The 19,906-nt window shown below is 29.0% G+C and overlaps 1 long non-coding RNA gene across 1 annotated transcript in view; it reads right to left on the reverse strand.

Annotated features, from left to right (window-relative positions):
• Positions 1–15,305: 15,305 nt before the first annotated feature.
• The window catches only part of LOC113372172, a 45,671-nt gene continuing 41,070 nt past the window's right edge, over positions 15,306–19,906 (reverse strand). Inside the window, exons 2-3 of the long non-coding RNA XR_003366726.1 lie at positions 15,766–15,845; positions 15,306–15,439 (exon numbers count right to left, since the gene is read on the reverse strand). This is a non-coding gene — a long non-coding RNA (uncharacterized LOC113372172). The remainder of the gene's footprint in view (positions 15,440–15,765; positions 15,846–19,906) is intronic.

Consider the following 19,906-nt stretch of genomic DNA (forward strand, 5'->3'; position numbering starts at 1 on the left):
AATTTCCTTTATTTTAAATAATCAAAATCAAATGACATTCTGTGAGAAAACACAAAATAAGCAATTTGAATTATCTAGTGAAAACAAACCACTCCTTTGCAAAGTTGAAAAACAATTAAATGAATAAGATATAATAAATACTACATTTTACATTTTATGATTATTTTAATTGATCATTACAAATTTTACATGTGTATTTCAATAATTAATTATTTTATAACTACTTAAGACTAATTTTATAAAAAATTTAGTATAGTAATCTATGTGATTACATATTGATTTGATCAGTTAGTATAAGTTTTACAATAAAACAAAACTTTAAACAAAATTTTCATTTATTAAACAAGTTTCAAATTTAAATTTACTGCGATCATAATATAATAAACTACACAATTCAAAATTACGTATACAATTGTTAATTATAAAAATATTCTTCAAACAGCTTAAATGGTGTTCATAATAAAATAAAACCAATTTGCAAAATATAGAAAATTTAAAAATTTATTTTTAGAAATGTGAAAATACCATACTAGATATGTGTCGAAACACATACACACATACACAAACATTAAAAAGTTATTGGTATATATAAGAACGCAAGTAAATATATACACACTGTAATACTATGCTATACATAAATTTAAAATCTTGTGTTAACCAATTTTAAATCTAAGTGGTTATATACGTTGCATAACTTTAGCTTTTTTTATGGCTGTAAAGATTATTATATATTTCTCAAATTCATATTACTGCAAGAAAAATTATAGTACTAAAGGTTGAATACATTCAAACATTATTAATATTACTTATATTTTTATCACTATTTATTCCTCCAGACCAAGAATCCTGCCTACCATCTAGATTTCGACACCAGGATTTACATTTCCCACATGATCCAGCCAAGGCAGCGCTTCAACGCGATTGCTAAAATGTTCTACGACTCGGATATCGTGTCTATAGATTTCACAAATGGAATAAATAAAAATAACAGTGATGGTACTGTCAGCAAATACGATAGTGCTGCCATTATGAATCAGTGGGTCGCCAATGTTACAAGGGGACACATTACAGAATTGGTCAACCACGGTAGGTGGTGAATTTTTAATAAAATTGATTTTTATTTGATCACATATTGACAAATTTATTTTGCTCCAGCGGATGTTTATGGTGCTGTTGAACGTCATATACTTTAAAGGCGAATGGAGAAAACAATTTCCCGAGGAGAATACAACGTTGGGAAAATTCTACCTGGATGTCGATAAATAAATTACATAAAAAAATAAATTAAATTTTAATATATATACTAGAGGATCCGACAGACGTTGTCCTGTACCCACGTCTACAATTTTTTACAATCCTCTACTAATATATACAGTTTACCTAAAAATAATAAGTATATTTTTTTAAATTACTCTCCACACCACCAAATGCATATTCAGTAGAACCTCGATTATCCTGACCTCAGTTATACGGATTCGCGATTGTCCGGACATAATGGCGTTCGTTTGCAATTTTACTAGTGTGTTCTGACGTGATATATACATTAATACATTCTTAGTTTTCACGTGCATATATACATTTTTAAAGGGTGTTGTTATCCCTTAAAGATAAAATAAATATAATAGAATTATTAAAAAAAGGCGAAACCGTTCGTAAGTTAGCTGATAGGTATAAGTACAGTACATCCACTATAGGCGATATTAAAAATAATGCCGATTCAATTTTATCGTACACTTGCAAGATAGATAGTAAAGAGGGGAGTGAAAATCGGAAAATGACGAAAAGACCGAAAAAATAACTCTTAGAAGAAGCTCTATTCTGTTGGTTTTTACAAAAACGATCAACAAATTATTCGTAACTTTTCTTCTTCATTGATACTTTACGTACCTCCTGAATATAATATGTATAATGTAATCTAATTGTGAGAATGTGTAATCTCATCTATGTATGTATTTGTTATTTTTGATAAACAAAACATCATTCTTCATAATTTGGATTATCCGGATTTTCGATTATCCGGATGCCTATCGACAACAATTAGTCCGAATAATCGAGGTTCTACTGTACAACAATATGAGTGATGTTAAATTTTCTTAACTGCTTTAAATAAAATGATGAGTCTCAATTTCCACACTAAATTGGAAATTGGAGTCTTTTAAACGGTACAACAAATTCAGAAAAAAATAATATATAGTATCCGTGGTAACAGTACAATACTACCTTGGATTTTTTTTAATTGTTCCAATAATGTTTCCTACAATTTTTATAATTTCGTATTATATTTTAATAGGTTTTTAGTAATTATGATATCTAAATTACATTTTTCTTAGTAATAATTTGATATACATTATTACCAGGGATCCTCAGCGCCCGCTTTGCCAATTCCCTCCAATTATTTTACCTGTTTTAACCATAGACCTTATATACATGGACTGCCAGTGCCCATACATTTCTCAGGAACAAAAATGTCAAAAGATGTTCTATGGTATGAATGCACATGAAGGTGCATTCACACCTAACAAACAACATGAACAGGCAAGAATTGCGATAGTTTTTCACATTGCAATGTACTCTTGAATTAATATTTTTTTTATATTTAAGTGGATTACTTACATATGTTGAAGAGTTCACGCAACTTGCCACTTACACCAAGTTTATACACTTAAAAATTATTTGTGAACAGAGCTTAGAGTTGCCTGTTTTTGATTCGATCTCGCATTAAATGCGGCCGATTTTGGCTGATTTTTACGATGGTGGTTTTTTAGATATATACAGCGGACTTTCAATACGGCACGAATGAGTTGATCGATTTTTCTTTTTCAAATACAATTTACGAACTGAAATTTCAAAATTAACCGCCTTTTAATTCGAAACTATAAATTGGACAAAAAATTACTTTTTTTGAAAAAAAAATATATATATATTTTTTTTTTTGAAAAAAAAAATTTTTTTTCTTTATATTATTTTTTTTACATATTTTGGAAGATCTAAACCTTTTTTCAAAGCAATCGTACTGCTTCAACTGCATAAAGACAAAATATAAAAGCGCGTAAGCGCCGCGTCGCCGTCTACCGCGTGAACATTGGTACGGAACCCATAGGAATGTAAACAAAATTTATACTTATTGTTAAAATCTCTATAAAATATCTGAAGATCTAAACCTTTTTTAGCAATCGTACTGCTTTGCATAAAGACAAAATATAAAAGCGCGTAAGCGCCGCGTCGCCGTCTACCGCGTGAACATTGTTACGGAACCCATAGGAATGTAAACAAAATTTATACTTATTGTTAAAATCTCTATAAAATATCTGATAATTTGATGTGCATATGTCTAATGATCATTTTTGACCGCCAAATGTCTTTTTTTTTTACTTTTTTCATTAGGTCTCCGAAACCCCTAGACCTGCCTTCATGAGAATTTGATCGGTTCTTCACCTTGTCAATATAAGTAAAATGTTTTTTGAATTATTAAAATCGGACGCTCCGTTCTCTTTTTGCCCCGTATCTTCGAAACGGCTAGACCTGCCTTCGCCAAAAACTAATCAGCACGTCTCCTTATCAATACGAATCGAATGTTTTTTGAATGATTCAAATCGGTTGATCCGTGTTCCTGAAATCGTCGACGAAAATTTATATCCGCACATACATACACACACGTACATACATACACACACACACATACATCCATTTGTTCTAAAGTATGCCAAAATGTTCAGAAACCTCTGAAACGTTAAGATATATTAAAATTTTCATTTTCGATTATTTTGCGATTACTATAACTTGCCCTACGGGAAGTTAATGAATAAATCCAATAAAATTACATCTGTTCATAAATTAATTATTGATTATGAAAATAAATATATTTGGTATAAAATATATTACATTTTCTTTCACAAACTTTCGTTTTTTAGTACACTTTATTGCTTTTCTTTTGAAGTGATTTGTAACGTACATTTTTAAATATACAAGTTTATATATTTTAAAACTAAAAGCCGATTTTCCTGAGTAAATAAAGTCTTTACACAATTGTTGTTCATCGCACAGTGACTGTGTTTAAGAATCTTCATTATTTAATTAATTATCGGTATCAATAAACCAGCAAAAGAAGCAAAATTAATTGTTTTTACAAATACGAACCACTAGTACTTTGACAAACTCTGTTCCTACTATTTTGCGAGCATATCTTCATCTGATATCTGCTTGAGATGGAACAATTAAACTAATAAATCAAGAAACTAAATTAAACTTTTTATAATAACATTTAAATAGCTAAATATCAATACTTATAGTTATTTACAATTATCAGGAAGTATTTGCAACTTGCCTTAAGAAAAAAAGAAATCGAGTTTTTGAGAGATCGGAACATCCGATTTGAATGATCCAAAAAACATTCAATTTGTAATGACGGGGTGATTAGTTTTTGGCAAAAGCAGGTCCAGCGGTTTCGGAGATACAGAGCTAAGTGTGCTAAAAATAGCAGATTTTAAGAGAACTAAGCGTCCGATTTGAATGATTCAAAAAACTTTCTGCTTGTTTTAACAAAATAATTGCTTTTCAAAAAAAAAAATTGTTTCAAAAAAAAAAAATTTTGTATATTGAAAGTAATTCAGATTTTAATTTTAATTCTGACTGAAGTTCTAATACACTTTAAACAAATAATTTCAACTTCGCAATTTTGTTTATATAATTCTTATAAATATTAGACTATGCTACAGTATTTATAATAATCTATTTGAAAATATTTAATATTCCTTGAATATTTTGTTACGGTACGGGAAGTTCCAGCAATTTACCTTAAGGCACGATGCCATGCATCCCACTAGTTTTTTCTTCAAAATGACATCTATAAAAGTGAACCTAAATTAAAATATCTGCCAATTTGGCTTTCTTATGTTCATTGATCATTTTTTACTAGCAATTTGCATTCCCTTCACGGGTAAGTCATAGTAATTCGAAAAACGAAATGTAAATAAAATTGTTTATAAATATTCGCGTTTCAAAACCTTCTAAACATTATGGCATATCTTAAAAAAAATAAATGTATGATTGTGTATTTGCGGTTACATTTTTTTGTTGACGTTTTTGAGACGAATCGACCGATCGAATTATTCAATTGTCGGGAAGATGTGCTCATTAGCTTTTGGTAAAGACAGTTTTACTCATTTTGGAATAGGGGGCAAAATGATAAAAAATAGCTATTAAAATTTTTAGAGGCGCATTCTCTATCTGATTGAAAAATTCAAAACATTTTATTTGTGCGACGAAATGAAGAATTGACTAAATTCTTGCGATGGCAGGGTCAGCGTTTTTGGTGATCCAAAAAAGTGTCATTTGGTGGTCAAAAATGATCAGTGTAGATTTGCACATCAAATTATTTTACAAAAATTTTAATAATTAGTACAAATTTTGTTTTCATTTTTAACTTCTCGCGCGGTAAGTTATAGTAGTCGCAAAAAGAACGAACATATTTTTTTTGCATATCTTTACGTTTCAAAGGTTCGTATGCCTTAGAAAAATGGATGCTTGTGTATGCGTATGATTGGATGTAAGTAATATGTATGTATGCGATTAGGACAAATACTAATTTTTGTCCACGATTTCGAGAGCACGGATCTACTGATTTGCATAATTCAAGAAGCATTCGATTCCTACTGATAGGGAGACGTGCTGATTAGTTTTGGGCAAAGGCATGTTCAGCCATTTCGAAGATGCGAGGCAAAAAATGCCAAAAATAGAAGTTCGGGTTTTGAGCGAACGGAGCGCCCAATTTGAATGATTTAAAAAACATTTTACTCATATTGTCAAAATGAAAATTAGCCAATTTTTGGGAAGGCAGGTTCAGCGGTTGTGAAGATCCAGAAAAAAGTTATGCAAATAATACTTGGTAGTAAAAAATGATCATAGAACATACGCACATCAAATTATCAGGTACTTTTTAAGAATATTAATAATAAGTACAAATTTTGTTAACATTGCTTTGCAAAAAAAACTCTAAGTTTTCAAACAAACTGCTTCTTCGGGAAGTTTGTAATAAGTCAGCCCTAGTAGATAATTTCTAATAATGAAGTAATGAAATATGGATGGATCAACAGTCGGCTTACTTTCTACAAAAATACGACCTTACACATGGTGTTTTGCTTCGTATCTTCGAAACGGCTAGACCAGCCTTAGCGAAAACCTAATCAGAACGTCTTCGTATCAATTTTGAAGAATCCCAAAATGTTCAGAGGGCCTTGAAACGTGAATATAAAAAAAAACATTTTCGATTCTTTTGCAATTACTATAACTTACCCAACGCAAAGTTAAAAATTATATCCAAATAATTTAAAATAAATTGTTTAATTAAAAAAGTAAAATTTTGTCTATTAAAAAGAGCGCCAGAACGGATAGGGCCTAGGGCGGCAGAAAGCTTAATCCGCCACTGGGCTCATGTACACACTTTTTTTTTTCAAAATGTTGGTTTCGAAACGATTCAGAAAGACTTGAAAAGTCGAATTTTTTTGTGAGAGCATATTAAATATTTTCCTATTATGCTGTTTTTAAGGGCGGCATTTATATGCTCGCACGCAGGCGGTCACGTACCCTGGCATGGCCCTGGTCGCACGTCTGCAATACAAGTCTTTTGCACATCTATGCTTTGCAACTATAGGAGTTCGGAGAGGGAGTTGTCATTGCGAGAGTTCATTTTCAACGTGGCGATTGCTGGAAGAAGACATAGGGACGTCGTCGAACACGGACGAGCGGCTGGCGGTCATTGTGCAGAAGAAATAATCGAAAGTAATAGTAAAAAGTTGTGAAAGTAAAAAATAATGACTGTTAATTCATTTTGTAAATTACTATGAGTACATTTATACGGATCGTTTAATTTGAAGTCGTATTGATATCATTATCATCTGCTAATTCACTTCAATTTATAGATAGTATTGTGTAAATTGGACCACAATCATCATGTCATGAAGAATTTTAAAGCAAAATAACTTTTCCATGAAAGCCATTTTTTGTTTTAAATGCATAATTTTATTTCTTTTACTTGAAAAAATGTTACAATTTGAACAACAAATTGACAAAGAATAGTTACAATTTGAATGAACATAAAGATGCAAACAAGGACTATTCCACTATTCTGTGCTTCGCTGGAGCGTTGCATTGCACACAAAGACAGCTTTGAATGAATATTTGAATATTTGGTGACGCATCAACAATGACATTTAATAATGTATGTATAATCAACTAAATTCAATAATAATTTGTGTATTTTGCAGGTGCGGGTAAGTTTGAGTAGCTGCTACCAGAGTCTTTCAGTTTTTATACAAACATTGTTACTGTGACGCTCTGAATATGGTATTTATTGGAATTGCATTTGGCACGAATAGATTTATTAAGCGGTGATTTTGTTCAAGATATTTATTAATCAATACTTATTTTCTTTTCGGGCACGTTAATTTGTTTACATAAGTAAAAACTATATCAAATTTACTAGAATTTAGTACAAACTATAATTAGTACAAAAACAAAAGTCTGTGTACTGTATTTTATCAAACAACTTGAAAACTTTGTTCTAGGCAATTCAATTTATTTATATTAGTAAAAAATAGATAAAATTTAGATTTATAAATCATAAACTATATTAAAAGCAAAGATTCATGCTTTTGTTATAACTACAGTGATGATATCAAATTATTCGATTATAATAAATGATTTATTTGAAGTTGAATCCATGAATACTATCCATGGATTGTTTTAAGAGCTTTTTTTTAAACTTTGGAAATGATACGATATCAAGTTATTCGATTAACATAAATGATGTAACTATTCGGCTGTACTTACCTACAAATTATTCGAATGTTTTTATTTTTTCACTAAATTTTTGTGGATTTATTTTCAAATAAAATATTCAAAGCTTACTTATTGTTACTAGTCTGGTATTAAGTAACAAGTAATCTTATTTTAATTGTATATCCTTAGAATAAATATTTATTCTTATTACAGGTACTTATGCACTTATAGGAACAGGAACCATAAAATCTGGGTCTCCCCTATACTAAAAGAAATTTATGATTAAGAACTTATTGGACAAAATTTTTGGATGATTTTTTATTACGCCAAGGACGAAATTATCCTGTTTGATGAGCTTTCAGGGCCAACGGAAAGCAACAAAAACTTTGGTTGCAACATCGAAATTTTAGCAAAAAAATAGATTTATTTTCGCTATTTTGGAAATATTTTGACTGATTCTAAAAGATTTTTGGACGCTGATGTCAAAAATGCTATCTATTTTTGGATAAACCTACATACACCCCGCGAAAAATCAAAATCTTTGGTTGCAAAATCCATTTTTTTTTTAAAAAATCGGCTTTTTTCCGCGATTTTTAAAATATTTTGATTGGTTTCGATTGATTTTGGGACTCTGATTTCGAAAATATTATCCGTTTTTGGATAAATCCACATACATCCCCTAAAAAATCCAAATCTTTGGTTGCAAAATCAAAATTTTACTAATGATATGAAATTTTTTTTTCGCAATTTTCAAAATGTTTTGATTCTGATAGTTTTCGAGGCGCTGATACCAAATATGGAATCAGTTTTTGGAAAAAAAGTTCTTCTGCCCCTATGACCAAATTGAAGTTTGAAAAATTGCCAACTTTGAAGCTGATTTTAACACTGAAGACGATGATAAATTTGCAATTTTTTCGGTTTGGTGTAAAGATTGTATTTTAGTCTACACAATGCATTCATTAATATTATTAATTTCATTCATTAAGAGTCTTAAAATTGCATTTGAAAGTCTCGATTTTGGCCAATTTTGGATGCCCCTGAAAAACCGGAGGCCAAAAAACCCATTGAGTCCTAGACAAGTTTTTCTTTTTCTGTTCAGCGTTGAAACTTTTTTTATGTTTTTTAGTGTTCCCTCACACCAATTCCCAAAGCCAACACTCGAATGAAGTCAACTCTTTCAAACTTGGTGGCATGTCCTGATCAAAATTGTTTACAAATTTGCTCAAGACATGCAATCAAATTTTTATTATTTTATTTTTAATTATTTCACTCCAATGAAATAAAGTCCACTTTGAAATTTTCACAACGAGAGAAAACTACTGGGACTTAGTTAAAATTTTTAACTTTGCCCCAATAAAATTTTCTCGTTATGAAATTTTCAATATAGGTCTCATTCATTCGAATGTTGGCTTTGGGATAATATAGCATGCATAAATAACTTGTCTGTATTAATCGAAAAGGTTTCAGAAAACTTGGACTTAGAAAAAAAAATTATCTGAAAGGATTTACAAAAAAAATACTTGAAGAAATTATTTAATTAATCAAGTTATTGGAAAAAGCCATAAAAATAATTCAATAAAACTTGTAAAATAAAATATAATAAAAAATGTTCAAAAACTTGAACATCAAAAACTTCAAAACTGTCATCCTTTAGAAATTGAGTTAAATAATTTTTACAACTTGAATCGAATAATAAACTTGTAAACAAAATTATATTTTGTCTATTCATTCAAGTCAACACTTTGTCACTTTGATTGCATGTCTTGATCAAAATCGTTTTTAAGAATAAAAGAATAAAAATCTATCATTAAGCAATTCAGCAATATAATTGAATAAATTTAAATTAAAAGTACAGTTAAAATTTTTTAAAAGCTGCGATTAATTATCAATATGGTGAGTCGTATTGAGTATTTGAAATAATTTGATCAAAAACAACAATCGCGTTATCCATAAATAAGAATGTACATGCAGTCAATATCGCTACAGGGAAAACACATGATTCTTGATACTGGGAATGTAATTTTAAACATTTTTCCTAAGAATAATGAAAAAGAGGTGTTATAAGAAAGAGATTTGTGAAACAAAGTAAATTTGTAATTTGAAATTTGTAGCAAAATACCATCAAGTTAGGAGTTACCTAAGAAGGGGTGATAGGCCCCATCAACAAACAAGTTATCGATGCACACAAAAAGCTGTATTGGTTAACTAATAATTTGATAACAAAAATTTAATATATAATAATTCTGAACTCTACACAAAATCAGCTCATAGTGTTGTTATAGAACAAAAGAATTTCTGATTGACTATTAATGGAATTGTAATAATATAAATTACTTTCAATGACTTTGACACATACGAGAAATACAAAACTTATTGAATTATAGAACATGTAAGAAAAGGCACATGTATAAATAAATAAAAAAAACTGAATCAATATGTTTTCCCCACAACAAATTAAATAAGAACATAGTTTTTTACGCATATGTCTGCCAAATTAATTTAAAAATCTTTTATTTGCATATTAGTTGTAGATGAATAAACCAAAAATAAATTGTATTTTATGCATTAAAAATTAATAAAGTAACAAAAAATTATATTGACTCAAATATTAACATTATTTTCAGCAGATATATGCATGCAAAATAATAATAATGCACAAGCCAGAAAATATTCCACAAAAATATATACAGGTTGCTTTGTAAATCATATCGGATAAGAAAGGGACAAGTTCTCAAAGCATCTTCAAATAAATTTTTATTTATTTATTTCATTTAATATGAAAAACAAGCATTAAACATATAATTAATAAGAAATATTATTAATACAAGCATAAAAAGTAGCATGTAATAAGAACTCGGTCAATAATTATAAACTCTGTTCAGAAAATAAATTATAAGTAATATCTTATTATTTCTTTCTGTTCAAATCATAGTTTTATTGAAGATGACAAACAATATTGTATCGAAATAAAGATTTATAAATCAAATCTCAAAATAAATTATTTGATGTAAATGCTTTACATTAAGAAAAACTTAATGATATATATATATATATATATATATATATATATATATATATAAGTTAAATATTGAATATTTAAAACGCTATAGGTGCAACAGATATGGTATGATAAATGCCTGTATATAATTCCAGAAGAATATTCTTTGACTCGCTTTGTATAAAACATGCTTTGCACTTACATGTTAAAAATCCTTTGCAGCAAATCTCAAGTACTCGACACAAAATCACTACTTTAGAACCACTGCATAGCTTTAGTCTTTTACAAGTTTATTTGATATGTTGCAATTGTCTGAGTAAAGTCTTTACACAATACACGACTCAGAGACTTTTGTGAATTTAGAATTTGATAACAACAGATATGTGGTGGAAGTACTCTAGTATAACCAGTGGCGTAACTTGACCCTCCAGGGCCCGTGGCAAAGTCTTTCGATGGGGCCCTACCGTGGTACTCAATTTTTAATTTATCTAATTTTGTTTAATAAACGTTAATAGTCATTTACACGCTGTTTTACTATTGGCTAAAACAATTTTAATAAATTTTATCACAATTAGCAAACGAACTTCAACTAATTTATATTTTATGGCTTTAAATCATGAAATCATACAAAAGGTAGAAAAGTAAAGTATTAATTTAAAGGTATAATTATAATTTAGTCGTAATCATATAAAATTAACAAAAAATACATAAAACTTAATTTTGTTTGAAAATCAAACATGAAATATTGGTGAATATTTTCAACGTTAGAACAAATGAAAAAATAAAATAAAACGTATTTTTTAATAAAAATTTGAAACAATTATCACTTTAATTTTAGTATTTTAAAATTTGTTTATTCTGAATTTCTGATATGTCTTTTTTATCTAAACAAATTATAAAGCTTTTTTTTAATTGATCAATATCATTGCAAACTCCTATTGTAGCAAAATAAATTTGGAACATATTAATTCATCAGAAGAAACAAGATTTAATTTGTTTAATAATAATGTCCAATACTCGATGAAACTTTGAACAAACTTTCAGTATCTTGAATATGAATTCCCAAAGTTTGTCAAAATAGGGTATTACCTTCCTGTGACGAGTTTTAAAATGGGATTGATTTTTCTACTACAGTAGTGGCGTCTAATTTTAAATTTCCAAATTCATGTCAATAATTTTCTAATTCTTAACAATTTTTTAAATATTTATAGCATTTGAAAGATCAGTGGTTTTAGATTAGTAGTAGTAGAATATTACAATGGAAAACCAATAATAAAATAATTGTAGTGTGCAAACTCTAGTAGGCTTAAATATTTTTAATGTTATTTCGTTATTAGATTCAAATCTTGATAAAATATTCCATCTTTTCATATCATGGCCAATATAATTGAAAATTCATAAATTGTTAAAAAAACGCGAAAAAATATGAAGAAACCAGTGGATGTGTTCTAACACGAATTAAAATCCTTTCGTTTAGAATGTGTTGAACCGATTATAATAAATAAAATTAAGAAAGAGACTAGTCGGAGTCTACATGTCAGAATTATAATTTGCTTCTAAAAGTAAACTTTTAATTTTCAAGACCAAAAATAATGTTTGTATTTTCTGCGATAAAAAACCTAAGGTAGCTCTTTATTTAGTAAAGGCTTTGAATATAATAAATGACTTCATTGTATATACATATAACTCATGCACGTAGCCGTTAAATGATTTATATTAAATGACATAACTATAACAATAATGTATTCTTTGAATATTGAGCAGGAGCGTAGCTACCGCCGTATCAGCCGTATCAAAAATACGGGGCCCCGGGCCAGAGGGGCTCAACGAGCGTAAGCTGAAATTGATGAAAACTCTAAAGCAAAACAATGATTCATAAAAAAATAAATAATTTGGACGTAGTTAGCCTTTCATTTTGTTATCAAGAGGTATTCAACCTCAACTTGTAAACTAATGCTTTAAAAGAATTTATTTCTGCTGCAAAATATTTGAAAAAGTTTTTTTAACTTTGTATGTGCTTCACGAATACGATGATATTCAATATTAAAATTAAAAAAAAAATACGTAAAAACTTTAGGACAAAATTTCTACCAGACCAGTCACTATTGTTTCTAGAGACAGAAACTTTAGAAAATCTAAAGATCAATTCAATTTTTCGAAAAAAAGCTAAGGGGAGGATATTTTTATCTGAAATCATTTATGAAAAATTCAGAAAATTATAGAAAATTAGATAGAAAAATCATTAGAATGATAAATAACTATTCTTCTATTTTTATGTATTTTTATATTTTGTGATAAAATATTGCTTCTTAAGGGAGCCCCCAAACAAATTTTGATAAGAGGCCCTGCGAAGGCATGCTACGCCACTGATACTATTCGATCTTCGGCCGAATATAAGTTCGATGCAAGCCTGGTCGAATAATTAACTCCGATTTTAAACTTAAAACATATAAAATATAAGTTTCAAGAGAAATAAAATTTATGTACAATTTAAAAATGTATTTCCGAGTCCGCAGTTTCCTGGGCCGGGCCCCCCTTAGGTCGAAGGCCGTGGCATTTTGCCACCCACGTTACCCTATAGTTACGCCACTAAGTATAACCCACAGAAGCACATATATAAATTATACTATTGATAATTGCATGTAAATAATTAATGGATACATAGGCGCTGGAATTGTTTAATTATAAAATTGATTCAAAATTGAGACACTTATCAAGCGATTCAAGTTACATCTAGGCACTTCCACGCATATCCATTTTTTCGGCTTTTAATTAACGTTTCACGATAATTTTATTATATCAAAATGATCTACTAAATTAATTACACGTTTTGATGCATAAATTAAATAAAACTAAACTCAAGGATTTAATTAAAAACTCATTGTTAATTCACGAAAATCTATTTGACAATTCATGTATTTGAAGTTACCAACATGTGTCAAAATATTTGTCGTCAGTAGTATAATTTAGAGCGCGAAATTCAAACTTTAAATTTAAACGTGAATGCAAAAAAGTGAATGGATCTATTTGAAATGTATAGCAATCCAAAAACTATTCAAATCACATATCCAAAGACTATTGTTTCTACTTTACATTGCACTCTAGCATACGCCAACACAGGCCACACCGAATCTGATTTTTTCGGCCTCATGATCTCTTTGTGTATTGAATCTAAATTTGATCTTTGTGCTATCTTACAATAAATAAATTCCTCAACGCGAACAGCACTAATGCTATCCGTTTTTTGTCCTGAGGTATGATTCGAACTAGGTACCTTTTTGGCACGAAGCCATCACTGCACCAATTACGCCAACACAGACTACACCAATCCAGTTTTTTTTTGCCATATGACCTGTTAGTTTTTTACGTTTAAAAGAGGTGGGAGTCGATGCAGAGGACAGGGTAGCAGGTTCGAGACGTGGTAAGGTAAGCAAGGTAAAAGTATCAGTTCTTAACGTAGATAAGCATTAGGTAAGGTAGTGTGTAAAGTAAGGAAAGAGGTGGTAGCGTAAACGTGGTGGAGAAATTAATACAATTAATGTAGTAATTACGCTAGTAAACAAAAAGATATTATAATAATAATGAAGATATTCTTGTGCAAAAGAAGAAAATAAAACAAGAGTGAGAACTTGAATATTTTTTACTATAAGTTATAGTTAAATAAAACAGACCAATATTTAAGGTATATTAATTAAAATGAACTAATTAAAACTTTAAATAATATTATAGATTAAATGTTAATATTTTCGACATGTTTGAAATGAGTAAAAAACCATAGATTAGTCTATTTAAAATGATCAAAGTTATAACTACATTAAGTTTATTGATCTTGATAGAAATAGATTACAAATATTATATTATATGAAATTTGTTCAAAATATTAAATCCTTTTCGAAGAACGAATTAATGAGTATATTAATGTTTATGATAACATTAGCTTATCAGTTTATAATACCTGTACCTGTATCTTATGTTTCTAATATATATCACTGAAAATTGTGTGAAATGAAACACTCCAATTAAAGTTTAGTTAGTTTTATTCAAAATTCTTAATCAATATATCACAGTATTTAATGATACAATTATATTAATTTATTCTTACAATTGCAATAATGAAAATGGCTAAAATACATATATATATATATATATATATATATTATAGATTATATAATATATAACACAGTATGATATTAATTTAAGCTTATAGCTAAGAAAAAGAGTGCACCATTTAAAGAAATAATAGAAAGTATAACATTTAAACAAGAGATAACATCGGTTCAAAATATTAAATGTTTAAGGCACTCGCAGTAAACAAGCTGCTTTACGTAATTGTCTACACTAAATAGTGCATTTAATAAGTATCATTAATAACACAAGAAATTTTTAAAATTCAGATATGTTTAAATAATTTTGTAATTTACGTTACAGCATAAAGTAATTTGGCCGTAAAGTGGCTCATAATTAAATTGAATACAATATATTTATTCATTATTTCATTAACATCTACGCACTTAACTATTCAATATATCATTGCAGACACCTTCTCTGACGAAGATAGTTACTTGGGAGGGCATAATTAGTAGATCGAGCGACTATTTTAGCTGGAGAACAAGTCTTGAGTAACTTGAGATTGGAAGACTACTTGGCTTGAAGTTGTCGTTTACCCTATGAAAAAAAACAATGAATTAGTAACAAGAAATATACATGACAAGTACCATTGTTTTTTACAATCATGTCCAGCCTGCTTGATCCCCACAGTGTGTTAGTTATTATTATTAATAATAAAACTACTGATGTTACCTAACTAATAAATTAACCCACATGCAAGGCATATCGTGCAAGTGATCATTCGAATCATAAAATTCAATGCTTTAATGATTTTGTAAATTTTTAAAAGTTATAGTGAAAACTAAAGTATTGATCAATTAATATCTTGAACAAAATCACCGCTTAATAAATCTATTCGTGCCAAATGCAATTCCAATAAATACCATATTCAGAGCGTCACAGTAACAATGTTTGTATAAATACTGAAGGACTCTGGTAGCAGCAAACTCAAACCTACCCGCACCTGCAAAATACACAAATTATTATTGAATTTAGTTGATTATACATACGTTATTAAATGTGATTGTTGATGCGTCACCAAAATACTACTTTTTACATTTTATGATTATTTTAATTGATCATTACAATTTTTACAAGTGTATTTCAATAATTAATTATTTTATAACTACTTAAGACTAATTTTATAAAAAATTTAGTACATTAATCTATGTGATTACATATTGATTTAATCAGTTAGTTAAGTTTTACAATGAAACAAAACTTTAAACAGAATTTTCATTTATCAAACAAGTTTCAAATCTGAATTTACTGCGATCATAATATGAACTACACAATTCAAAATTATGTATACATTTGATAATATTCTTCAAGCAGCTTAAATGGTGTTCATAATAAAATAAAACCAATTTTCAAAATATAGAAAATTTAAAAATTCATTTTTAAAAATGTGAAAATACCATACTAGATATATATTGAAACACACACACATACACATCCCAAACATTATAAAGTTATTGGTATATATAAGAACGCAAGTAAATATATACACACTGTAATACTATGCTATACATAAATTTAAAATCTTGTTTAAATATACGTTGCATAACTTTAGCTTTTTTATGCCTGTAAAAATAATTATATATTTCTCAAATTCATATTACTGCAGGCCATTGAGACTACTCTCTCTTCCTGATAGTTACCAGAGCAACAGGAAACGTGCAGAAAAAATTATAGCTTCACTAAAGGTGAATACATTCAATCATTGTTAATATTACTTATATTTTTAATACTATTTATTCCTCCAGGCCAAAAATCCTGCCTACATAAATAAAAGTAACAGTGATGGTACTGTCACCAAATACGATAGTGCTGCCATTATGAATCAGTGGGTCGCCAATGTTACAAGGGGACACATCACGGAATTGGTCAACCACGGTAGGTGGTGAATTTTTAATAAAATTGATTTTTATTTGATCACATATTGACAAATTTATTTTGCTCCAGTTTGTTCAATAATTATAATATGTAATTTTTAAACTATTTATAAAAAATAACTAACATTTTTAGGAATTTTTTTACAAAATTTAATAATCTGCGATAGTTTTTCACATTGCAATGTACTCTTGAATTAATATATTTTTCATATTTAAGTCGATTATTTACACATGTTGGAGAGTTTACGCAACTTGCCACTTACACAAAGTTTATTCACTTAAAAATTATTTGTGAACAGAGCTTAGAGTTGCCTGTTTTTAATTCGATCTCGATCTCGCATTAAATACGGCCGCCTTTGGCTGATTTTTAGTACGGTGGTTTTTTAAATATATACAGCGGACTTTCAATACGGCAGCGAATGAGTTGGCCGCCTTTTAATTCAGTAGACTTTTAATGCGACAGTAATTTTTTACGACCACTTTTTGTTATGGCCGGCCTTTGAATTTGTTGTTTTTTTCTATTTGGCCTCCCCTATTTGCACGCACTGCACGCTGACCAGGCGCGGCCCTGCATGTATTTACAATTGATAATGGAAATATTAATTTACAAGTTCTGACATTGACGCTGAACTTATCTCAAAATATAATGATAAACAAATTTTCATAAACCTGTAACCATTATATTATCTGATTCCAAATTAGTAAACCTTTTCCTTGACCCTTATTTATACTGACTGGCGGTATTATTGTTTCAGATTTAGCCCTGTGTGTTTTGTGGATAGTGCGGCTGCTGTAAATGGTGCTACTGACTTGTGATACTGTAGAGTTTCTAAAATCGTTTATGTGTGTGAAATCGACGACATGAGCACGTGCTGGCTGTGTAGGTTTTTAGGGCTCCTGGAGGTGTCCTAAACATGTGACGTCCCTGCGAAAATCCGCCAGGAAAATTATCCGAGATATATACGACCCAGAGTCGAAATCGAAATAATCGGAGAAGAAAATTCCAATGATAACCAACAATACTTTTTATAAAAATTCTTTGTGTTATTAGTTTTCTTTAGGTTTTGTGAGTCCAGATCTAAATTCAATATTGTGAAATTTTTTTGTTTGCGAGCCACATTAATTTTTTGGATTTTCAAAGGTGTAAGTGAAAATTGTTGTTTACTACTGCAATCATATACATTTCAACTTTATATTTCAGAATAAAAATTGGTTCTATCCGGCAATGAGTGGTTTCTCGTGTCTTTTTCCAAGGATTTTTCAATGATACCATCATCAAATATCTTCAGGTTTTATTTTAAATCTTGATCTACTTCCTCATTGTCTTATATATTATCTAGTATTTTGTTTTCATAATACGTTTTCGATTACTGTCAAGTAACCAATAAGATATTTTATTTTAATATATGAGGACAAAACATGTATATTACCCAGCTTTTTCTTATCGTTCATGGCAAAAATGTTAATATAAATATTTCATATTCTGTGCATAAAGCTACTGTTATAATTATACTTTTATATGGCATAAATTTTATTTTTCAAAGTTATGACTTTATTAAAGACTTTTCAATTACAATCGATATGATACGGATTTCTTCCTATCCAATTCAAGGTATTCACTATTAAACTCAATATTCAACTGACCCATTTGCATTAGAAATTAGTGAGCTAGGTCTTTTTTACTCCTAATATTATCTATCCGGATTCGTTTCTTGTGGCACCAAAACCGCAAGAACGCGTTCGCACGAATCGAGAACCGCGTTCTCATAAATCATTCCACTGATAATAGCAAATGATGTTCCTTTAATTACGCGATAATTTTCCGGCGAAGATAAACTCTCAATAAATTATCCGATTAACGGCACAAAATTAATGGAGTTTTTGCGAAGCAAAACCGCAGCAGTCGCTTACGTATTAAATGCTTTACAAGATATCGAAGACAATAAGGGATGTAGAATACTTTAAATTATTATAAAACTCAAGAATTAAAAGATAGAAAACCACAAACATGTATACATATACACATATATGCATATATATATTGCTAAATATCCCATTGTAACTAATTATAAAATAATTATTCTCTATCTGAAACTTTGTTTTCCAAAATTCATTCACAGTGTATCTATATAGCATTAATTTACGTGAAAATAATATGTTATAATTAGAGTATTTACGAAAAAAATATTATTGAATTTTTACTACGCATAAGAAATACGAGTATAATAGCTTTCCTGGTGAAGTACGATGTTTGTGTCATTCTAAAAAGATTTTTGAATTATATACAATAACAACTAAAGGTACCATTATTTATAAACACTGTATAAAAAATATTCTCAAAAAAATTAGTTTTAATCATTTTAGATAGACTAATTCACAGAAATGTGAGTGAATCTGAAAGAACTATTAGGCGTCTCCATCCCACCAGGAGCATCGCCAACTATTTCGATTTCAAAAATTAAAGCCATATATAATTAATTAATATAATAAAAATGGTAAAACTAATAAATTTTGTTTTAAATTCTAAATAATAGTAAATATTGTTGAAATTTTTGCAATTGAATTGAAAAATTATTATTTCAATAATTTAAAGTATTATTGTGTAAACGTTGAATATTATAATAATTATTAAAATATAAACTAGATATTTAAATATTTTAGTGATAATAATAAATAATTCACGTTTGACGACTTAAAACCAAATCTGAATTATATATATTTTTCCTTTACATTTCAGAATTTTATAAAAATCAGCCAGTCCATGCTCAAAGCAAAGCTGCAAAATGTGAACAAAGTACGTCTGGTTACGGTAAGGTAGGTCGCGAATGGTTTTACTACCCCGCGGGTGGTCGTAAAACGCTGATTGGCCAAAATAATACACTAACACCAGAGAATTTTACGGAAATGTGTCTTAGAGAAAAATACAAACACATTCAGATAGAGGCTATTCATATACAGACTGTTGCCGGTTGTAAAAAAGAACATCGAACCAACAGGACACCTGAGGGATATTCATACAAAGTAGTACAAATGGAATATATTTCATAAGCAGGTCGCATGGAAGTTTTTATAGTAAGATTGAAATAAAGACAAGTAATTTCAAAATTGCAATCAGTTATTGAACAAAAAA

This window comes from Ctenocephalides felis, unplaced genomic scaffold (assembly GCF_003426905.1).
Source record: "Ctenocephalides felis isolate EL2017-DRISC unplaced genomic scaffold, ASM342690v1 CF-g0.4_SCAFFOLD_01604, whole genome shotgun sequence".
Lineage (NCBI taxonomy): Eukaryota > Metazoa > Arthropoda > Insecta > Siphonaptera > Pulicidae > Ctenocephalides > Ctenocephalides felis.